At 34.8% G+C, this 25,243-nt stretch overlaps 2 non-coding genes and 1 pseudogene across 2 annotated transcripts; 1 reads left to right on the plus strand and 2 right to left on the minus strand.

Annotated features, from left to right (window-relative positions):
• Positions 1–8,490: 8,490 nt before the first annotated feature.
• LOC147787077 (cytochrome P450 CYP72A219-like) lies at positions 8,491–15,034 on the minus strand (annotated as a pseudogene).
• Positions 15,035–21,506: 6,472 nt separating this feature from the next.
• Positions 21,507–21,580, plus strand: TRNAI-UAU (transfer RNA isoleucine (anticodon UAU)). The gene has a single exon. It is a non-coding gene; the product is annotated as a tRNA-Ile (tRNA).
• Positions 21,581–22,178: 598 nt separating this feature from the next.
• LOC111784591 (small nucleolar RNA R71) lies at positions 22,179–22,284 on the minus strand. The gene has a single exon (XR_002813562.2). It is a non-coding gene; the product is annotated as a small nucleolar RNA R71 (small nucleolar RNA).
• Positions 22,285–25,243: the final 2,959 nt, after the last annotated feature.

A 25,243-nucleotide genomic window follows, 5' to 3' on the forward strand; every position in this document is an offset into this window, starting at 1 on the left:
ACAAATATTTGTAAGAATTTGTGTGTAATAAATCTCTTAATTTCAAAAAATAAATAGTACCTTCATATACTTTCAGAACTTCAAAAATTACCGATGTGTCCTCGTTTTTCAGTTTTGTATTTGATAGGGTTTCAACACATTAAAATCAATTAATATATTAGGTGACGTTTAATTATCTACCATTCTTTTTTAGCCCTACGATAATAAATATGGTTAAAAAGTAGTGAAAGAAGTATTTTGTTCGCCCAATTTTCTACCATTCTTTTTCAGCCCATGAGAAGCATACCCACGGTAAGATACTTGCATTCACGTTGTCCCTTGCGTTTTTCTTCACCGTCAGCAAATTTACAATTTTTGCATACTGAGGTATAAAGATAGTCGAATTGTGTAGGTAGAAGACACTACAACGTCGTGGGAACATATGGCAAGCAAATAGGGACTCACCATAGTTGAGATATGAACAGAAGAGCGACGGATAAATGGAGTCAAAAGGTGTCGAGAAGAAAGAGAAAGGCAGACAGAAAGACGCGTGAATTGGGAGAAGAAGACAACGGGATAGGGTCAAATTTTGTTTGAATTCGGGCAACCCATCACTACAACCAACCCACGACCCATCATTCCTTTCGATTGGTGACCCATTTGCAAGAAGTTCAAGAAACGAGGCTCCGAACACCAGACAAGAGGTAAATAAACATCTTTGAGTTTTCTGAATAAATACTTGAGAGAATCGATTGGATTCTAATATATAACCTAAGTCGAGTATGAATTAATGGTACATGAAAGAAAAATATTAGAATAGTGAGTTAAAGGCCTAAATCAGATGTTTTGTTAAAAAGTTAAGTAACATTAAATTAACCCCTTAAACAAACTATGCTACTTACAAAATTTTAATACTTGGAATATTATTCTATGTTAAAGCTACGTATGAAATTTGGTAGCGATTGGATATACCTAAGATGGTAAATCGAGAGGAGGTGTAAAATGACCATAATGTCCTTCGTCCAAATCAAGTTACAAGTAAATTTTCACGCCCATGGAATCACATTAGATTTCCCTTTCATGTTTAGCTAAGTTAAAACTAATGAGTTTTGATGCTACTCCATGATATAATGTATAAGCCTATGTTAATTTATAAACCATGTTCCTAGAATATACTTAGGATCAATTGAATACAATGGTCAATAAGGTTGTTAGGATTCATACCCAAAAGTGACCGTTATCTCTCGACCACTTGGTGTGCAACAATGCCCCTATTCCTCTTTTATGTCCTGCCCTTTGTATCATGAGTAGGATGATAGGGAGGGCCTCCTATTTCCCTCAATTAGATGAGATACACAACATCAGAATTTAATAGCAGGATGATATGATCGTGATAACACCACTCATGTGTTTACGGAAAGAGGACTAAAGGTTACTTTATGGAAAAGTTTTTAGAATCCATAAGGGACATGTAAGAATATAAGCTCTAAGTGCCACGACCCTGATAACTCAATAAGAGATAACATCCTAGCTTAAGGTTTCATTAAGAGCCTACAAGTCGGCTATTTATTGACTTTTTATTCCATGTTTACATTTATTTCAGTTAACTAGGAGTTGGTCGTGGATGGGAGCGAACTTTGGAGCGTGGGTGATAAGGCAACCCAATCCTCACCCCAACAATCCAAGCTTTTTTTTTAAGCAAAACCCTTGAATCAAAGAAATTACACATTCTTATACAAAACTCGGATCAACCAAGAGATAGTTAAAAGTAGATTACCTCTTAAGGTAAAAGATCTAGAAACAATATTTGAAACCTTCTTCTAAATTGAGTCACTCCACAGTTGATCTTGATTAAGACTTGATTGAACGACTCGGATGCAATCTACCACAAGAATTGCATGAAACTTAGAAATGACAGAGATGATGCTCAAATTTTAAAGGGTGGAAGTCTTGTTTAGAACTTAATTTTATTCACAAAAATTCTCCTTTTTACCCCGTAAGTTCTCACCTTTTTGCTCCTGTAACTACAAGAAGTTAAGGAATTAAAATAATAAAGAAAGTGTATGAAAATAAATTATCAATGAATGCTATTTATAAAAACTTGATGGTGTGCAAATATTCACTTTTGAAGCTCCAAATGGTACTTCTTCAATCAAATCAACTTTTATCACATGGAATGGAGGTTGAATAGAGCCTATCTAATTTTGAGGATGAAGAATGAATGCTCGTTGAATATTCTTGGTCTTGAATTGTGTAATAGGTCTAGTTGAAACATTTGGAACACCTTGATCCATATCATCTCCCCCTCTTTAAAATTATTTGTACTCAAATCAGAAAATCATAACCTACTTCAAAATAACTCAAGTAAGCGACATTGATAGTAAGATCAATTTTATAGGTATTGTTATTAATTCTTTCAAGAACTTTGTAAGGGTGATCCCCTCTTGAATGTAACTTTGTTTCCTTTGACATGCAAATCACTCCTTGCCAAAATGTATCCAAACTCAATCATCGGGGTGAAAAATGTGTTCTTTTCGTCCTTTGTTAATTCTTGAAACAACTTTAAAATTTTGTTTCTCAACCTTCACGTTTTTTTAAAGGATTTTGATCAAATCTGCCTTGCTTGTGCTGCTTCACTCACAAAAATATTAGAAGGAATAACAAGCAAAACCAAAGGCGTAAATGGATTAAAATATTATAAGGAATAACAAGCAAAACCAAAGGCGTAAATGGATTAAACCCATAAACATCTTTCAAAGGAGAACAATGAATGGTACTATCAATTACTATATTATATGCAAACTCTACAAAACCATTAGTCCAAAGACTTATATTCTATTAACCACTTACTTTTGTTCATCATTTTACTCCAGATTAAGTTAGTATCACTTCCTTTTGTTCATCATTTTACTAAAGACTAAGTCAATAGGTAATAATATATCTAAAAATTCCATGTAATTGTTACTACTTCCGTAAAGACTAAGTCAGCAACCCTTCAAACTAAAATTTTTCTTGGAAAAGTTTTATAAAAAAGATAATGTAAAGCCCGTTAGATTTAATATATATATATATATATATATATATATATATATATATATATATATATATATATATGTATTAAAATAAAAATAACAAAATAAAGAAAAGAAAAAAAAAACTGACCACCTCCTTTAATCTCCCTGTCCATCCCCTAAAATACCTCCTTCATTGAGTATCAATAATTCAGTAAAAACAGAAATAGAAAGAAAATATTTTTATGGAGGAAAAAAATGCATATAATGGAGAGATGCTGAAGGAAAAGGAAGGCAGATAATGGAGAGATGGTAGGCAGAGGAAGAGAGATGTCATTTGAAAAGATTAGTGATTTAGATGTGAGTTAGAAATTTAGAAAATTATCTGTTGAATGATCTGAATTAGAAATTATCTATCAGTCCATTCAAATTGGTCCACGAATAGATAGATAAGTAAGAGGGGAAGATAGGGAAAAGAAAGATCTGGAAGACCTATTCAAATAAAAAAAAAAAAAAAAAAACTAAGATTTGGATCGGTAAAACATATTCAAATAAAAAGAAAAAAAAATATCTATGCTAGAGTCCATTAAAATTGGTCCACGGATAGATAGATAAGTAAGACGGGAAAAGAAATATCTGGAATACATATTCAAATAAAAATAAAAAATTAAGATTTGGATAGGTAAAACATATTCAAATAAAAAAAAAATTTGGAAAACAGGATGAAAAGGAAGATAGGGAAAAGGAAGATCTCGTTTCAAATAATAAAAAAGAGAAAGATAGGGAAAAGAAAGATATGGAAGACATATTCAAAAAAAAAAAAATTGGAAAACAGGATGAGAAGATTTGGCAAAGAGGATGAAAAGGAAATCTAGAAAACATATTCAAATAAAAAAAAAATAAGATTTGAGAATAGTAAAGCCAAATAAAATTTGGGAATATAATTAAACTTTTGAACAGAATTAAATAATGTGAATATTAAACAATTTAGATATTGGAGTAGATACATGGATACATGGATACATGGAGAGAGAAAGAATTAAACGATTTAGATATTCGAGTAGATACATGGATACATGAAGAGAGAGAGAAAGATTAGATTTAGAAATAGTAAAGAGAAAAAAAAAATCTGGGAATAGAATTAAACTACTGGACAAAATTAAACTATTTAGATATCCGAGTAAAATTAAACCCAACTGCTTAAAAATTTATAAAATTAAACTCCTTCCAGGAAGTAATTAAAAGAATTAGATTTAAATGGCTTAAAATAATTAGATAGGGAGGTAGATTGAACGACACAATAGAATTAGAGTTCAAAGAAAAAAAAAACAAAAGAGAGAAGATTTTAGGAGAGAAAAGAAAATTAGAACGGGTTGAATAATTAGATATGGAGGTAGAATTGAACGACATTAGAGTTCAAAGAAAAAAAAAAAACAAAAGAGAAAATTTTAGGAGAGAAAAAAAAATTAGAACGGATTGAAAATGACAAGTATTGTTCATATGACAAGTACTGTTCATATGACAAGTACTATTCATATGGCAAGTACCGTAAACAGAATTAAAATATAACATAGAAGAGAAATAAGTGACGGAAGGAAAATGGAATTATGAGAAATTATTATATTTGTATCTATAGTATATAATATTAAAGGTTGAATTATACAAGCCACTTGAAATATTAATAATATTATATTGACATATTATTAATTTAAGTTTTAAGTTTTATTATCCTATATAATTTAGAAACAATGAAAACATGGAATTCGATTTTTATTCAGACCGTTTAGAGCCGTATTTCACATGGTTAGTTGGATTATAAATTAAAATGTGAAATACTAATAAGAGGTGACAGTTCTAGACCATAGACCATGAGACATTCCAAAAATTGAACTTAACAACCCTTAAGCTTAAGCATTTCATTTATTGAGGGGTCTCTAACCCCTTGATTTTTGCCTGTCTCCTTTAGAATCTATTTCAATTCTTCGTTCAGATCTAGTTTAGTTATTCAATTCTTCGTTCAGATCTAGTTTAGTTATTCAATTCTTCGTTCAGATCTAGTTTAGTTATTGAGACAATTGAAAAAGATTTTTACTTGTTGAGGGGATCCTTTGTCCTTGCCTTTAATCATTGGGTTTACCACTCAGAACCATATAAGAAGTTTTCTCCTCGTACCGGCTCGAGGGGGTTTACCCCTCAGAACCATATTCTTACCAATGTCTTGCTTTAAAGTATATTCTTACCATTATTATTTTATTTATCATATTCTTCTTTTATCCTTTCCATTTGCTTCAAACGTCTTTATTATTTTCTACTCTATAAAATCATTATATTTTGCACCATATTTTGCACCACTACCTCCAAACTCATTATATTTTGCACTACTCCCTACTTGGAATGGACAGGCCAAAGAACAACCCCAGAAACCCAAACCAATGGTCTAAGCCAACCTCCAACCACTTTGTTGCCCCTATATGAGTTACAAGCTCACATTACCAAGCTCGGCGATTTCCTTAAGACAATGACTACTTTATGAAGACTACATCCAATTTTAAATCTATCAATGTGGGATTGTTGTAGCACAGAAATGTATCATATTTAGAGGTAAAATAGATAAATGCATTTATTCAAAACAAATGGCAAGCTCTGTGAAACCAGCCGAAAAACAACTCCAGTATGGGTTACAAGCTCATATTACCAAGCTCGACAATTTCCTTAAGACAATGACTACTTTATGAATACTACATCCAATTTTAAATCCATCAATGTGGGATTGTTGTAGGTGAGAAACCTATCATTCTCACCTCTCCGAACACTCTTAAGGTCTCAAATTTTCATATTTTTATGCAATTACAACATATTCATATTTACAAGTAAAATAGATTAATACATTGATTTAAAACAAATTCGTTGACAATTATAGACATTCAAATATTCCTATAAAAATTGAGCCAAAAAAATTTGGAAAGTTTTAAAGTTACATTTATGAAATTGGAAAAAAGTAGTTGGCAAGCTCGATGTCCTTAGTCCAAGCCACCAAAAATATATGTAAAAAAATTGGATGTCAGGCTGAGGACTATCCAGAGAGGTCTATATTGGGTCTAGGAGAATTGACCCGGTATCCTTCCACCGACAAGACCGGAAGGTTACACTCCTTTGTGACCATTGAGAATTTCGTGAGAACCACTCGAAAAGTCGTTCAATTTTATGAAAAACTAAAGAGGTTCGGTTTTAGGTTGATGTGGTCGGTTCAGTTCAACTGGCCACGTCATCGTCTCTTCCTCCCGCAAGGGAAGGACACGACTCATGGCGTTGCTCCTCCGTTTGAAAACGGAGTTCGCCAGCTCATTCCAGAGCATTTCTCCCCTCGATTCCTTCATAAAACATAAAGATGAACTGTCAAGGAAGAGTTTGGGATAGATATCTCACCTGCTCGTGAACTACAACGTAAGTTAAAGACGTTCAAAGTCGGGGGAAACTCGTTTTGTTGTCGGAGTAAACCTAGGAGGTGTTGTTATTAGTTACGACGATGCAGACACTGTCAGACCACACCTCCTCACCAAAGAACCTCTTTATACCTTTCTTAAACTAAAGACATAATTCTTAGAGGTTGTTTGGGCGTGGTTGAGGCGAATTTTGAGTTCCTTCCCTCGGTCTACAACTTAACCTAGAACACGATTTTTCCGTTGGTCAGCTCAAACTAGGCCATCAAACATGTTCCATTTAATCCCCTCAAGCTCTTGGAAACATCAATTTTTTATTTTAAGTGCCGTAAATAAGAATTCGAATATCGTCCCCAAAACTTACCGATATCGAATTCCTTCGGTTACGCTTGTTCTTAAGGTTGTCTACCTTTGAGGCCTTCTTAAAAAATGATCCTTAGTTGTGTAGAAATTAATTGAGAATGGATTTGTTCATCGAAAATGTCTATAGCTTCGGATTGGATTTCAAGCTTTCTGATCAGGGCTTTACCGACGTTAATTTTTAATTCAAGTCGTTGGATATGTGAGCTGTGAGTGTTCTAGACCCTCCCCAATTTTGGAGGAGATTGGAGCTTGAGAAATGAGTCCCATTTTTTTAAGAAAATCTTTCTCTATAAAATGTTACAATTCTTGTTCCCCATTTTTTTAAGAAAATCTTTCTCGATAAAATGTTACAATTCTTGTTCTTTGAAAACCTTTGAATTCTTATTCTTGGGTGTTGGATAAAATGTTACCATTCTTGCTGTTTGAAAACAATTCTTGTTCTTTGAAAACCTTTGAATTCTTATTCTTGGGTGTGTCCCATTTTTTTTAAGAAAATCTTTTTCGATAAAATGTTACAATTCTTGTTCTTTAAAAACCTTTGAATTTTTATTCTTGGGGTTAAATAAAATGTTACAATTCTTGTTCTTCAAAAACCTTTGAATTCTTATTCTTTGGTGTTACCATTCCATACTCGTAACAGATTAATAATGTTTTATTTCTTATGTCCCTGTTCATGTGAACTTTCAAACTTATATCTTATAGATTTTCTGCTCACAAATAGAAAATAAGTTCCCACCAAAATTTGAACTCTTATCCGATAAAATTTGAACTTTCAAACTTATATCTTATATCTTATTCTTGGGTGTGTCCCATTTTTTTTAAGAAAATCTTTTTGGATAAAATGTTACAATTCTAGTTTTTCAAAAACCTTTAAATTCTTATTCATAAAAAAACCTCCATTTCTAAGGGTAGAAATCCCAACTTGATAGCTTCATTTTATTCATAAAAAATCTCAATTTTACGTAGTACTTTCAACTCTTCAAATGCTTACTAAATGATTAAGTGGCCATGATTGGTGAGTTACTCCCACTCCCATTTAACCAAAAAAAAAAAAAAGTTAGGACCACTTCGACAAGTAACTTCCCCATCCTATGGGGGAATGCAACAAGTTATGGAATTATAATTATAAATAAAGTTTGCAAATAAATTATCAATTAAGTGCTATATATAGCAACTCCATCCTCCCTTTCAACCGAGTAAATATTCACTCGAAACTTCAAATGATCCTTACTCAATCAAAACAGCTTGTAACACATGAAATGGAGGTTGAATCGAGTCTATCCAATTTTATAAATGAAAAATGAATGTTTGTTGAATATTCTTGGCCTTGGATTATATAATAAGTTTAGTTGAAACATTTGGAACATCATGATACTTATTAGAGGGCCATGAATAAACATTTGTAACACCCCAAACTTACTGCTAGCAGATATGTCCTCTTTAGGCTTTCCCTTTCGGGCTTCCCCTTAAGGGTTTTGAAACCCATCTACTAGGGAGAGGTTTACACACTCTTCTAAAGAGTGTTTTGTTTCCATCTCCAACGAACGTGGGATCTCACAATTCACCCTCCTTCAAGGCCCAGTGTCCTCACTAGCACTAGTTCCTCTCTTTAATTGATGTGGGATCTTACAATCAACCCCCTTTGAGACCCAGCATCTTTGTTGGCACTCGTTCTTCTCTCCAATTGATATGAGATCTCACAATCCACCCCCTTCGGGGCCAGCGTCCTCGCTACTGCTGGTTCCTCTCCAATCAATGTGGGATCTCAGCATCACTCCCGCTAGTAAAGTCAAATTTTCAAGTTTTGTTTTGTTTTGAACGAGACGAGTAAGTAACCCTGCTGGTGGGTATAATCTCAGGACTTCGTTCAATATCATCGTAACCTAAATGTTGGGAATAACATAAAGTTTAACCAATGAAATAATAAAATAAAAAAATGAAAATATATAGAAGAGAGTCTTACTCACAATTTTTAGGCGATTTAAACCATCAAAATCTGGTTTGTTGTTACCAAAGACTTGTAGGACCTCTTCCCTTGCTAGATCTTACCATTTTGTGTATGAGCTCAATAAAACCATAGTCCAAACTAGTAGCATTGCTGTGGTTTCTTGGCCAGCAAGGTAAAAGATTCTACATTCTTCTACTACATCTTTGATACTCATTGTGATATCGTTGTTTTCGTGCTCTTGAATTTCTTTCAAATTTGATTCGAAGAGGATGCTTAATAGATCAGTATGCATAGCTTCACCTACCATCATAGCCCTTTGCCTTTTGTTGATAACGCCCAAGAGCAACGTTTTTAATTCTTTGCTCATCTTTTTCATTATATTGTTTGACTTCATTGGTACAAACCTACACAAACGTTATAATAAGATGTTATACGAAATTTCATAAATATTGTTTCTATGAGATCTCACATTTGGAGAGAGAAATGAGTGCCAGCAAGGATGTTGGTCCCGAAGGAGATGGATTGTGAGATCTCACATTGGTTGGAGAGGGGAACAAAACATTTTTTTATAAGGGTGTGGAAACCTCTTTGCGAGTTTTAAAAACCTTGAGAGGAAGCCTAAAAGTGAAAGCCCGAAGAGGACAATATCTGTTAGTGGTGGGCTTGGGCTGTTACAAATGGTATCAGAGCTAGACACTAGGCGGTGTACCAACGAGAACGTTGGCCCCAAAGGAGGGTTGATTGTGAGATCCCACAGCGATTGGAAAGAGGAACAAGTGTCAGTGAGAACGTTGGGCCCCAAAGGAGGGTTGATTGTGAGATCCCACATCGATTGGAAAGAGGAAGAAGTGTCAGTGAGGACGCTGGGCCCTAAAGGGGGTGGATTGTGATATTCCACATCGCTTGAAGAGAGAAACGAGTGCCACTGTAACGACCCAAAATTTTCTACTTAATTTAAGGTCGCTACTGTATACGTACCATAAACATTGAATGCGGAAGACTTCATTTGAATTCCATAAAACATAACCTTTAGCTTAAAACACAGCCATGGACTTACGTGTTTCGAAAATCTCTTTAAAACAACACAACAAAAGACCCAAAATAAAATAAGTAAGCGTTTAAGTTTAAAACATCCTATTCTATCCTAAGTTTAAGAAAATAAATACCACTATCCTATGCATGTGCCATGATCTCGAGTTGCGGTCGTCATCAGCAGTACAGGAATGCCTTGCCTTAACCTGAAAAATGTAGTAGCACATGGCTTGAGTATTTAAAAAAATACTTAGTAAGTGACCCCACTATTGGGGTTAAATGCAACAATCACATGCAATGAAATGATGGGACCTATCTTTCGTTTCGTTTTCCCTACGGTGCAATCCTAACGGATAATCGTGGACGTGTACCATATACTCTACACACAGCCCATACGTGCGAGTATGGGCTCACCAGCTAGTTCGCACACCGCTGGGCCACAGTCCTTAGCGGGTGGGCATACTCTCGGAGCCTCTTATGCCGGGACCTGTTAAAACTAGAACCGTCACGGCAGCGCTTTGCAATGTATAACGATCGTTGTCCTGCCATTGGATGTACGCGTCCGTACCCTCGTTATGGGATGAGGGTATCCCCCCAGATGCATGAACACACATAATGCATGAGGTCCCTCTATTTCTACATTTATCTTTAATGACCATAACCCCCCTGTCACGTTCTAGGCTTCATGTCATTCTCATTTTCATTTCACATTTCATACACATTTCTATCGGGGTTATGGTTCCAGACAGTTTACCGTGTTTCATGTCATACAATTCATGCGGTTCACATTCACATATTCCATACAAACATGCCATAATCATTCAAGGACCTCATATCGTTACATGCATTACACATCACATCAGACTAAAAGCATACATAACATACATTCACGTTCACATAACTACGTACTTAAGCACAATAATCTAGCATACAATGTATCATATCATAAACAAGTCATAACGTAAACACTTCATAGTCATATCGTTCTCTAACTTACCATAGCCTTAACGTTCTTATACCTATCACAGACATATCATTACGTAACGTATCTTAGTCATATCGTCAATCTCTCCTATCCATAGCACTCCGGTATGTAACCTAACCTTAACGTTTCATGAACGTATCTTACTCCTATCGTTACATTTCGTTTTGTGCATCCTTCTCGTATCCTATCTCAAACATATCCTTGAGCATAATTATTATCATACAAACCACATATTATAACATAACATAACATATAGGAAGCATATCAATCCACAGACAATTCACACAGACACGTGCAGAACCACAGGGCATGTGTCAACATCAAATATAACCATGCCGATAGTAAGGTCACTTACCTGGCTAGCTTAAGTCGTTGTCACGAATATATCTTTAATGAAAGTTCGATTCCGTCCTTTAAAATCCGGGTCAATCTATATGAGCCCATGACATTAGTTTCGGGTTTGAATTCTACAACATTATTTCTCTAATTTACATGGGTCCATTGTTAGAAGTCTTGAAATGTTATATATCTATAATTATATTTTTATTAAAAATCTCAGTTTTCATGCTTACTGTTGTATAAAAAGTAGTTACAGCTAAGTTATTCTAAGCTTTACTATTCTCTGTATTTGCCCTCTGTATTTACCTTCCCTTCCATATTTAGGTTTTTAAGTCCCTAAGCTCTTTTTTTTTATTTTTTATCTGTTGCCTTATAATTCTGTTCTCATGTATTCCAAATTTATAGTGGATCTCTATTTCCAAATCTTTTCTTATCTCAGTGTTTCCTATTTCCTTATCTTAGTTTACTCTTGGCCATTCTATCTTTAATCTATTCATTTGGCTACTAATAAAAAATTTAATCTAATATTGCTAATCTGGCCTGATTTACTAGAATCGTACACATGATTGACATTTAGTTTCTAACTCAAAGCTAGATCATTGTAATAATTCAATGAAGATCTAATTATAATTTGGTGTGATTTCTAAAAAAAAATAGGATAAAAGAAAATGAAGATTTAATATATACCTTATTGATCAGATCTATCTTCACGTAAATCTCCAGTGAATCTCACCTGGGTAAAGGCCATTCTCATTTTTTTTTTTTTCTTAAGTAAATCTGAAGATTATATTTTTCTGTTTCTTTTTTTGCAGTAACTGTTACTTTCGTGAGTACGGATGGGTTGATGAAAGATAATTGTGGGAAGGGATGAGAGGTTAGTGGAGAGAAGTGGGGAAAGATTTTTTTTTTTTTTTTTTAATTAATTAATTAATTAATGTATTATTATTATTATTTTAACTATTTTTATTGGTTTATTTCTTTATTTATTTTTGGGCTATTACAGCCACCGAGGACTCTAAGCCCACTCTAAGCCCAGAGAGTGGGCGGATTATGAGATCTCACATTGGTTGGAGAGGGGAACGACTAAGAGTGTGAAAATCTCTCCATAGCATAAGCGTTTTAAAACTTTGAGAAAAATCCCTAAAGGCAAACCTTAAAAAAGACTCATATTCATGTCTAAATGGATTAGGTATTTAAGCAATGAATAAGAATCTATAAATTGAATTGTGTAAGAGTTCACCCCCCATCCTGGTATGTAAACGGTAGATATAGCTTTAACGACTAGATTCTCAGGTTGTTTAAGACGTAAAAAGATCATTTTTCCTTGTTCATAGCTGCTTCCAAATTATTCGAGAAATCACATCAGCTGCCAAGTTTTCCAAATGAGGCATCACATCCAATTCATAATATCCATCTTTTGAGACCATTTCTTCCCACTTCCTAATCATCTTAGTGCAACTCTCACACATTGCAGGCACCATGTCGTGTATAACAATTTAAGCATATATATGAACAATTAGACTCCCAAAAATATTGTTGCTCAAAGTTTTTAAACCAATCTAGCGGTTAGTTATAACAGTTCAAGCCAACCGTTAGTAGATATTGTCTTTTTCGGAATTTTCATTTCAGGGTTTGTCCTAGAGTTTTTAAAACGCATTTGTTAGAGAGAAGTTTCCACATCCTTGCTTCGTTCTTCTCCCCAATTGATGTGAGATCTCACAAATAGACGCGTTTACAAGAGTGTGGAAACCTCTCCCTAGCACACACATTTTTAAAACCTTTCGGGGAATTCCAAAACAGAAAGCCCAAAGAGGACAATATCTATTAGCGGTGGGATTGGGCTGTTACAAATTGTTTCAGAGCTAGATACTGGTAGTGTGCCAGTGAGGAGAAAGAAACGAGTGTCAGCGAGGACGCTGGGCCCTATAGAAGAGTGGATTGTGAGATTCCACATCGGTTGGAGAGAGGAATGAAGTATTAAGAGTGTGAAATATCTCCCTAGCAGACATGTTTTAAAACTGTGAGGGTGGCGATGATATGTAACGGTCCAAAACGAACAATATCTACTAGCGGTGGGCTTGAACTGTTACAAGTCGTATTGACACCAACAATTGTACAAAATTAAACTTATAAATACTAACTATGAGTTTATTTATTTTGATATCTAATTACAAGAAGAAAGCATACCTTCAAGTGTTTGAAATGAAAGTCTGGATTGATTATCTTTCTATGTTTAACCCATTTGGGTCCTTCATGACTAGTAAGTCCATCGAAAAGCAACCTTGTAAGAGGGTTGATAGTTGGCTTTTGAATATCATGCATTAAACAAAGTGCAGCTTTGAGTTGATCCGGGTCGATATGGTCCAACCCACATGAACGAATTCTTGTATTTAATATAAACAAACACCCGAAAATATTTGCTAAAACCACCGCATCTAAATGGTGATAAAAGTTCTCAATTAATAAAGGGAAGGACAAAGCTAAGTCTAGTTATGTTTGCTAATTTATAATTAATGGTGACTTTTCTTGTGTCTGATAGAGAGAGTTTTTCACACCCTTATAAAAGGTGTTTCGTTATCGACTCCCCAATCGATGTAGGATCTCACACTACACCCCTCTTTGGGGCCCAGCGTCCTCGCTTGCACTCGTTTCTTTTGTAACGATACTAAATTTTGTTTATAACCTAAGGTCGTTACTGTATACGTATCATGATTATTTAATGTGAAAATACTTCATTCAAACTTTATAATAAAAACATAACCTTCTTCTTACCTGTCATTTCTAAAGCCCTTAAATAAAATAATGGGCGTTGAAATAAACAAGAAATAACATAAAGTAAAAATGCCTTGTAGTTTGAAAATGCAACTAACCTATACTAACATATAATCTAATAATTCAAATTATGAAACTACCCTAAGCATGGGTCATGGTCTCCTAGGTGCGATGCCACCGTCCACCGAGAGGAGCTTTATCTTTATCTGAAAATGAGAGTAGTACATGGCTAGAATATTTTAAGAAATACTCAATAAGTGATCCCCGGTCGGAGTTAAATGCAAGCACATATAATTTCATGAATGAGACCTATCATAACAGTGTATTTTCCTATGGCGGCTATCCTAAATGGGCAATTTGAATGTGTACTTTTCCTACCCATAGTCCACACGTGCAAGCATGGACCCACCAGTCAGTTTGCATACCTGTTGGGCCCCTTTCTGGTCGGGCGAGCATTCTTTGGTAGTTGTTGATGGCGGACACCCGTTAGGAATAACAACCGTCACAAGTGCATTATGATAAATATAAAGATCGTTCCCCTGTCTTGTAGCAGACGCGTTCGTACTATCGTGAAGGAGAAGGGGTATTCCTCGATGCAGGAGCACACAATAATGCATGAGATCCCAACATTTTTCCATTTTCATTATCATATAATACAATCCCGTTAGCGTTTCCTTCATATCATATCATTTTTCATATTGTTTATCATATCTTTCATGCGTATGTCAGAGATGTATTTCATGTAACTCGTTGTTTTACATGTCCATCATATCATATCATTCATGTCACATATATGTCATATCATAACATTTTCATGCTTTCAGATATAACAATCCACATCATGCACATATTGTATCATATCATGTATCATAACAGTCACATAGCATATCTCGAGCATGTCTTCAACATATCATATCATAAACATATCAATTCATCAAATACAACATAACATTCACATATCATAATATATACATATCATTTCATAACAGTTTGCATATACAAGCATATAACACGTGTGGAGCCACGAACACATGCCATCATACAACACAAAATTATAATTGAATGATGGTAGGGCCACTTGCTTGGTTGGCCTTAACTGACCTTTTTCCTAATCCGAGTACATTCGCTCCCGTTCCTCGAAATTACTCCAATTATCGTTGGTCATCATCGTAAGAGGAAGCAATGAACCTACTTTGAACACGCATAATTCCGTCTCTATTTGGTGTTTAAATTTAAGAAAAATATCATGATGTAGTCGAAACTATGATCTACAACTTTGCTAAAGAAACCAAGTTGATTTGAGTTCAAAATAAAAAAAAATACAAAAATTTAAAACTCAAAGAAGAAAAACCTAATCGGATCTATGTTTTGACGGTTAGAAGGAGAGATGAAGTTTTGGCGTGCCATGTGTCAATCAGCGAGAGGAATGATGCGTGCTATTAGAAGGAAGACACCCATCGGGTGCCGAGTAGAATGATGCAACAAGCGTGGCGTGGAGCGACATGTCTCCACCCAGACGAGGACACGCCGCCTTCTACAATACCGATCCGACCCACGTATTTTGACCCAAACCGATCTGCCACCCACTAACCAACCCGATTCGACCCTTTGTCCAAAGAAAATTGAACTGACTAGCCCACTATCATACCAGAAACCTTGACCTGCGACCCGCGCTTGCAGAATCCTCTCACGCATGGTACTCGCACGTGGCTGTCACGAGAAGAATATGTGACGACGTTTGGTAACGCGTGGCCTGCGAGTGTAAGATGATTTTTGGTCTGTTCCTAGATTTTTATCCTAATTATGATTCTAACTATATTTTTATGTGAAATAGGTCCTAAATGAGGAAAATCACTTCTTTTGGACACCCTCCTAGTGATAAAGAAAGATCTCAACATATCTACTTCTCTACATATGGCCCACACATGCAAGCATGGGCCCACTAGGTAGGCTCACACACCCATTGGGCCTGACTCGTCGGGATAGCACTCGCTAACAAGTTGTGCCAGATACTATAGAGGAAAAGGGTAGGCATGACCTCATGACAAACATAAATGTCGTAAATCACTAGTCGTAATGTATACGTTTGTACTCATCATAATGGGAATGTATTATAGTGCACGTGACACACAAATATGCATGAGATTCTTATAGCTTTTAATCATGAAATATTATACAAGGCAAGACAAACCTCCATTTATTTATAACATATTAAGTTTGTAAATTATGCTTACATAATTCCTCTACAATATGTAACACATAACATAGTTGTCACGAGAATTAAGCATTATAGAACAGCGTAGCATAGCTTCTATGCATAGCACAACTTATCGTGGCTCACACAACATGTTTCAGCATACCATATCATAGCATGACATAACATAGCACAATACGGAATAACATAGCATAGCATGACATAACACAACATAATATGAGATTATAAAATATATCGTAACATATTGTTCATATATATGACACGTGCAATGGCAATGGGGGATGCATCATCATACATAATACAATTCATCCAACAAAGCCGATCGTGGAGCTACTTACTTGGTTGGCCTAGGCCAAAGTAACTAATTATTCTTGGTACCAGCGTAAATGTGCTCCTTAACGTCCAATTCAACTTCAGATCCATCTTCTTGATGATATGAATTAAAACAAAATCATTGCAAAGATCGGTCACCTTGTATCCTAATTATTGAAGATAAAAGAAATATCTCAACATATCTACTTTAATCTCTTTTGATTTTCCCAAATCAAGTCTCTTGCTACATATTTAAGATTCTTGAAATTAAAAATCATGTGTAGCTGGTTTGGTATAATTTTCATTGAATATTTTAAGGTAAGACATCTTATACAGATGACGATAGCGTCGGTAAGAAGACCATGGAACTAGTGTTAGGGTAGCTGCCTTTATGTCTTTCTGTAGCCATTAGGTTAGAATACGACATTAAATTATTTTTCCTTTTTGCTTCAAATGCTACATTATTTACTTTTCAACTTTACAACTAACCCTTTACAAGACTTCCTTGATCTCATGACTTCCCTTATGTGTTTTTAGAGAATGTACCGAGGATACTTCCGTCCTGGACAGTAGATCTCTGCATAGAGCTTGAATTAGGTACAAATTCATATCACTTGGCCGACCCGTCACCCTGGACCAATAACCCACGTGCCTACCCAACTTGACCTGGCTTCTAGGTCGCATGCATACTTTACTCTGACTCATTACCAACCCGACCCGATCGTGACCCGCACACGTCCACCTCCCCTGACTCTTAAAGGAAATAAGTGCTTTAATAGAAGTTTTAAAGACAAGATTGTAAAGTTGATAGATAGGCTCCACGAAGTTGGAATAGGGGTTTGATAACTTGGAATAGGGGTTTGATAACTGAGTAAATATTCTTTTGAACTTCCAAGCTTTTATGTACCTCCCTTTTGCCTTACAATAGAGAAGGAGAAAAACAGTAAATATAAAGGGTAAAAAGAAACACAGTCAAGCAAATAATAATAATCTTAACCACACTAAACAGATGCAAAGGAAATTGTGAAACAAACAATACCAAATGAAGTTTATCACAACTCATGGTATCTATCATAGATTCAAGGTATATAGCTCTTGTTGTTCATAGACTTGGGTAGCTAGCTTAGCCTACGTAATGGTTAACTGGTGTCCAAGATTGAGGTGCTATATCATAGAACTCTCTCTTTGTCATGAGGATGCATGAGTGTGTGCTCGCTTGTAGTCATCCATGGAATGTTAGTTGGTGAACTCTTTCCATATGATCACAAGTCACCGAAGGTTGGGGGAGCAACCCCTGTGTGTGCCAACTCCATTGAGTACCCTCATAATCCATGCCTTCCCATATGACGGATCCACCGTGCAGGGTAATCAAACTAGACTATTAGGCTACACATTTTTAATTGGTCCCATGTCTTGCTCAACGGTACTGTACTTGAGTGGAAAGAGAAGTAGAAACTCTGCAAACACTGTACCGACTGCTAATGGTCTCGGAGGCTACATTTGTCTTCCTAGGTTGCCATGGTGGTCTTCTAGGTCTCTAGGGTGGTGTGGCTATCTTAACATGAACTCATGTCTCCAGGTTTATCAGTTTTGACTCCTTGAGTCTTGTTGGATTGGGAACATTAGGGGTTGCACCCTTTGATCGTCTCTTACGATTGTAATGTGCTTGGAGTACGGGAAGCGTTTCATCCTAGGTCATGTTCTAGCCAAGTTGACACTAACACCCTAGTCTTATTCAATTTCTACTATCACTCTACGGATCATATATTTAACCACCTAGAGTTAATGTATAATATCATGGATACAATTACACATGCTATATTGGAAGATAAATTTTATCAAGCACCTGGAGTGCAGATACATAGTCAATTACAACATACAAAGGCTATTTCAGATATACCTACAACAAGTGTGACATTTCTCATGCTTATCCGATCATTCTAATTTTTTGTCATACTAAATCTAACCTCATAGGAGTTGATTTTACTAGCATGCATGCATATCCAAGCTATCCCTACAAATATTACTTGCCTAGAAATTGAATGGATACTTACATGATTTGTCTCATGCCTTCCGAGTTCAATTACGGCTGAAAAGTCACAAAAAATTCTTGAAGTTCTCGGTTGGATTCTAATTGAGACAAAAAAATTGGTTAGCATTAAAATCGGCACAGAAACGAAGAAATGACACATGTCCGTGGGTTTCTTCCTTCTTACTACAATTTTTTCAGAAATCATAAGTATTTCATTCCAATCTATTTTCTTTTCATTTTCGTAACTCTTGATTCATAACTCAAAATAATTTGGTTTTTCATCAATATTGAAGATTTCTAATAAAACTAACTCTTGTGAGCCAATAATTACCCTCTTCTTATTACCTTTGTATAAGAAACGATAATTCCTTCGTAATGAGTACCGTGCACGACTCTTGGCATAAAAACTATTATCGTTTAGGATTTAGTCTCGCACAAAACCCTCACTATTCCAATTAAATCATATCAATCAAAAGATTAGTGAATTAGAGAGCCGCTTCTAACTTGTTAACTTTTATAAATTATTATCAAATAGAATCTAGATCTGACATGAAATCTTCTCTTGCATCTCAATGAAGTTAGTAACATGTATTCGAGATACGATAATTGTCGTCCTTGGTCGAGCATGACTATGTTAAGAGATATTTAACTATCTCCCACGTGCTTTTAGTACTCGAATCATGTTTAGTTTTTTTTTTTTTTTTTTTTTTTTTTTGAAGTGTATGATTATCCCTAAATTACATAAGGCTCTGCCTAACTTTTTTCCTTGTATCGTTACTAGAATAGTGATCAATCATGGGTCCTTCTCGTTCAATGGGATTTTATTCTTAAGGATTGCACTACATTCTACATTCATTGCTAGATATTGAATTCCTCAAATTTCTTTCGTGTAGTAAAAATGCCCTTCAAAAACTTAACGTACTTGCTTTGTGGTGTTGTTTAGATTATTGTAGAAGGTTTTCATTTGTATGCAATGAGGTATTTTGTTATTGGAAAATTTTCTCAGTAATTTCTTGAACCTTTCTCATGCCTCAATCAACGTCTCATCGTTAAATTGTTGAAAAACTACTACTTAATTTATGAATTTGACATTTTTGGTGGGTGGAAAGTACTTGATTAAAAACTTCTTGAACTAAGCCATTTCTAAAATTTTTGAGCCTTGAAATATCTTAAAGTAATTAGAGGTACTTTAGTCATTTAATCACTGAGCCCTATTGTAAAATTTTATGACACTTAGTCATTTGGTTCTTGAACTAAGGTAAACCATGTAGGAGTATTTTGGTCATTTTGCACTATTTCTTGGTTTGGCTACTTATCCTTATTCATTGGCCACAAAACTTTATGTACATCCTTAATATTTCATAAAATGCTTAGTTTGGGCTCTTAACTAATGGTTCTTAGTATTTTTATTTCATATTCCCATAATCTATACTTAACTCAAACTTCATGCTAAAATTCAAATGATTCGCACAAGTATTTTCTTAAGAAAAGTTCAAGACTGGCTACTTACCTCATCATCGTTGTTCGGGACCTCCGTTCTCAAATTTTTAATGGAATCACTAAGAAAAAAAAAATTAAGGGAGGGTTTCATGCAATTCATCAAACATATCGTGTAGTCTGGAAATAGGGTGTTGATACTTTACCATGATTATATTGATGGCTCTACAATCCACACATATGCGCCAAGTTTCATCTTTCTTTGGCACCAATATGATTGATACAGAACATGAACTCAAACTTACTTGTATATTCCCCTTTTCCATGAGCTCCTCCGCTTGTCATGATTTTTTTTAGTCTCAATTGGATTGACTTCGTAAGCTGGCCTATTAGGAATGATAACCCCACATTCAATCACCGAGAGCTCATGTACTGTCAATCATGTATACAATCCCACATACAATTACCTGGAGCTGATGTACAGTCAATCATGTATACAATCACACATACTCAATGGGGTGATATCATTCATCAAGCTTCCACAGCGTAGATACACAAATTCTCATTCGCTTTTCAACGTTTGAGGTTGTTATCATAACTACCACAGAAAAAAAAAAAAAAAACATACAACAAATCCATACGGGTCTTACCACATATCATATACTACTAAATAGGGTTAGACTGCATACTGGGATGTGGTGAAGCATGTCGTCGAGCTGAGTCTTAGAGACTCTTATACTAATATGTCACGTCCAAATTTCAAGGTTTCAAAAAAAGAATCATACTGAAAAGACAAAAGCCAAAAAAAAAAATATAAAATAAAAGACGAAAATGATAAAATTTAAATAAAAAGGACAAAAAAAAAAAAAATAATATAAAGTAAAATTTGACTATGGTCTCATTTATTACAAATGGAAAAATTAATCCAGGATATGAATACAAATAGAAATACAAAAGACCCGAAATTTAATGAAGAGATTGACTCTCCAGAATGATCCCCTTTGTGACCCCACAACTCTCAAACGCTCCTCCACCTCAACTGGCAGCCTATAGACACCTGACAAAGAAAGGGAAAAAGGGTGAATATATAAATATACACTGTAAGCAATCTACTTATAGACTCTTACTGTATTGTTGACATAGACAAATTTTACGCTAGGATCTAGGTGTATTGCTCTTGTTGTGTATAGCCTTGGGTAGATAGCTTAGCATACGCGGGGTAACTGGTATCCAATGTAGCTGGCGAACTCTCTCCACTATGTGGGGATAACATGGTGAGTGATATGCTACTCATCAGGTGGAGCGAACTCTCTCTATGTATTATAGTATATAATATAATATAAATATATAATATGTCCAACATTTATATAAAAGAATTTATCTTCATTTTCTTGTTCTTCCTTATTTGACTCCAAAAAAATAATTATTTTTTAAAAAATTTCTTACATTTTTGAAAATGGGGGCGTTACACATACCTCTCATAAAACTCATTCTTGATTAAAATTTAATGTTTAATTCAATCGAGGTAGAGAATACTTGCTAAATAAGTTATAATTTGTTTAAAAATTATTTGTTTGGAAATAAGAAAAGCTTATAATTATATTTTTTTGATTCAAATATTGATTTAATTAAAACATACAAGGTTTCGTAGCTCAGTTGGTTAGAGCGTTGGTCTTATGAGCCGAAGGTCGCGGGTTTGAGCCCCGCCGAAACCAACCCAACCATGTATGTTATTGGTGGCTACATGTATGTTATATCCGAGTTCATTGTCGTTAATTTAAGCCTCAAGAATTATTAGTTTTCGAATTTTAGTCAAATTTTGTAGACATTTACTTCCACTCTTTTAAATTTTCTGCTACTGAACTTATTTACTAAACTTACTGCATAATTGAGTGTATGAACCCACCTATTGGTTCAAAATTTATTTTGGAGCCCAAATGAATCTTAATAAGGTGTTTGAAAATTCAGCACTGATGGCTAATGGAGAAGAGAGCAATCAGAGCATATGCACACCAAGCTTGGAAGAGCTAAATACGTACAATATTAGACTAGAAATGCAAGCAATTACTTTTGAGATAAAACTTATGATGTTCCAAATGTTGCAAACCATTGGACAATTTCATGGACGACTGTTAGAAGATCCCCCTACATCTAAAGTCAATTTTTGGGAGTTAGTAACTCATTTCAACTCAATGGAGTGATTAGGTTTATTCCCTTATTCTTTGAAGGATTGTGCTAAATCATGGTTGAATACTTTAAATAGTCTAGCAGAATCATTCTTGATCAAGTATTTTTCATCCACTAGAAACTCATGGTTCAAAAATGAGATTGTTTCTTTTCAACAGTTTGAAAATGAAACACTAAGTGAAGCTTTGGAGAGATTCAAGTAGATTTTTAGAAAGTGTCATCGCCATGGATTACCCATTGTATCCAAATGAAGACTTTCTACAATGGATTGAATATTGCTTACTAAACAAGTTGTGGATGCTTCCACCAATGAAGATATTTTGTCAAAGACATATAATGAAACTTATGAGATTCTAGAAAAAATAGCATCTAACAATTGTCAATGGGCCGATGTGAGGAGAAATCTAGAAAAGAAAACACGAGGAGTACTTGAAATTGATGTTTTGACCTCTATCAACGCTTAATTAGCTTCGGTGACTAATATTCTACAAAATCTAGCGTTGGGATAAGGCTCAATCACTAAAGCACCAGTCCAAGCTACTACTAAAATGACCCAAATAGCAACCGAATCTTGTTTATATTGAGAAGAGGAACACACTCTTGATCAATGTCCAAGTAATCCGACTTCAATTTCTTATATGAGGAATCAAGCTAGTCAAGGCAACCAGAAATTCTACCTAAAGAAATTCCAAAATTTTCATGGAAGGGACAAAGTTCCTATAATAAAAAAATTTAATGGAAAGAAAATTACCATCCAAGTTTTGGACTAAAAAATCAAATGACATATGATCCTCAACAAGCCAACACCAAAGGGAAAGGATTTAGCCAAGCTCATCCGATATGGAGAACATCTCTTGAGAGCCTAATAAAGAAATATATGGTCAAAAATGGTGTTGTGATATAGAGTCAGCAAGCATGCTTGCGAAATTTGAAAGTTCAAGTAGATCGATTAGCAACTTACTTATGAAATAGACTTCTTGGAAAGCTGCTAGCAGATACCGAAACACCAAAAAGAGAAGGCAATGAGTAATGTCAAGCAATATAATTGAGAAGTGAGAAAGAAATACTCAGCACGGGAGAAAACTTAAAGAACATAGAGATAGTCACCCCTAGGAAACTACTAAACAGAAGAAGTAGAGCAAAAATGCAAAAAACAGTGCAGTCTCCAAAATGCAAACAACAGTCAACATTGAAGAAGAGAGTAGAACATAAATACCGACACCTCTTTCTCCACAAGGTATAAAAAGAAAGAAAGAGGAAGCCCATTTGAGAAGTTCATGAATATTTTGAAGGAAATTATATAAACATATCACTAGTGGAGGCTTTCAAGCAAATGCAAAATTATGTGAAATTATTGAAGGATGTGCTCACTAATAGAAGAAAGTTTGAATTTGAAAAATTCAAGGTAGTGGCACTAAATGAATAGTGTAGTGCAATATTGAAAAATAAGATCTCACTAAAAGAAAAAGACCCAGGCTCGTTCACCATTCCCGCATCAATTGGAGAAAAGGAGCTAGGTTGAGCATTATGTGACTTGGGGGGCAAGCATCAACTTAATGCTTGGAGAGGCTAGATCCACTACAGTCACCATTCAACTAGGTGATAGGTCCATCACTTCTCCCGAAGGAAAGATCGAAGACATTTTAATTCAAGTTGATAAATTCATATTGCCAACAAATTTTATTATTTTAGACTATGAAATGGACCGTGATGTACGGGTTATTTTGGGGAGATCATTTTTAACGATGGGGAGAACACTAGTACATGTCGAAAATTGAACCATAACATTAAAAATGGGTGACAAGAAAGTCAAATTTAATATCATTGATAACATGAAATATCTAGTAGTAGTAGAAGAATGCTCAACCGTTTATGAATTTATAGAGCAACCAATAGTAGAGAAATGGGATAGTTAGGAATGTGAGCAGAAAGAAAACAACCGCTTGAGTAAATCACAGAACAGTTAACAATTTTAAATGAATTTAGCAGCACTTTTGAGACACTAGAATTAGAGGTAAGAATAAGTTCACCGATGAAGCATCTATGGAAAAAGCACTGCAGCTAGACTTGAAACTACTGCCTCCTAACCTTAAATATCTGTATTCAAGTGACAAAGAGACACTACCCATCATCATCTCAGGAACATTATCATGAACCCAAGAGGATATGATCTTAGAAGCGGGTTAAGAAGCATAAGGGGGCGATAGGGTGGACATTGGTAGATATAAAAAGAATTAGTCTCGCATAAGATTCAATTGGAGGAAGGAAAATTTAAACCAATTAAGTAACAAAGACGATTAATCCAATGATGAAGAAAGTTGTTAGAAAAAAAATTATCACATGGCAAGATGCAGGAATACTATATCCAACTGCAAACGCATTAAGGTCAATCCTATTCAATGTGTTCCTAAGAAAGGAGGATAACAACAATGACAAATGAGAACAATGAGTTGACCTCCACTACACTGGAGCGTTTGTATGGATTATAGACGACTGAACAAAGCGACACGTAATGACCATTTTTCCTTACCATTCATTGATAAAATGCTTGATTGAGTTACTTGAAGTCACATTATTGCTTTTTTTATGATTATTCGGGATACAATAAAATTAAAATCAGTCAAGAAGATCGAAAGAAGACAACATTTACATACCCTATGGAATTTTTGCACTTAGACGAATGCCCTATAGACTATGTAATGCTCTAACAACATTTCAACGATGTGTGATGACAATCTTTACTTGATTCCTTCACCAAACTTGTGGGTAGTGTTATTTAGAAGTAGAATCAAGTTTGAAAGTAAATGGTGAACTATGAATTTGGATGAAAATCTAAGAAAATTATACCAAAAAAGTAAATGCTTCTAACTCAAGTTTGAGGGCACACTAATGCTTGATTCTTAAGCCAAATGAAATCTCTTATTTTAGACTTTATAAGGAGCTATAACTGACTTTAAAACCTCTAAAATCGTCTTGAATTTGTGACTCAACTTTCTAGATTTTTCGCTGAAAATATTTTTTAGATTTTCCAACCGTTTAATTTGATGAATTTATGTTCTCTAGAACAAACTTAAATTTGGTAAGATTCTGGATAAAAATATATCGTTGATTTTTTACAAGTAGGCACGGTAGCATATATGATTTTCTGGTTCAATGGCATTATCGTAATTTTCTTGAACTTCAATGGTATT

The sequence above is a fragment of the Cucurbita pepo genome, chromosome 18, assembly GCF_057944985.1.
Source record: "Cucurbita pepo subsp. pepo isolate OVF chromosome 18, ASM5794498v1, whole genome shotgun sequence".
Classification (NCBI taxonomy): Eukaryota; Viridiplantae; Streptophyta; class Magnoliopsida; order Cucurbitales; family Cucurbitaceae; genus Cucurbita; species Cucurbita pepo.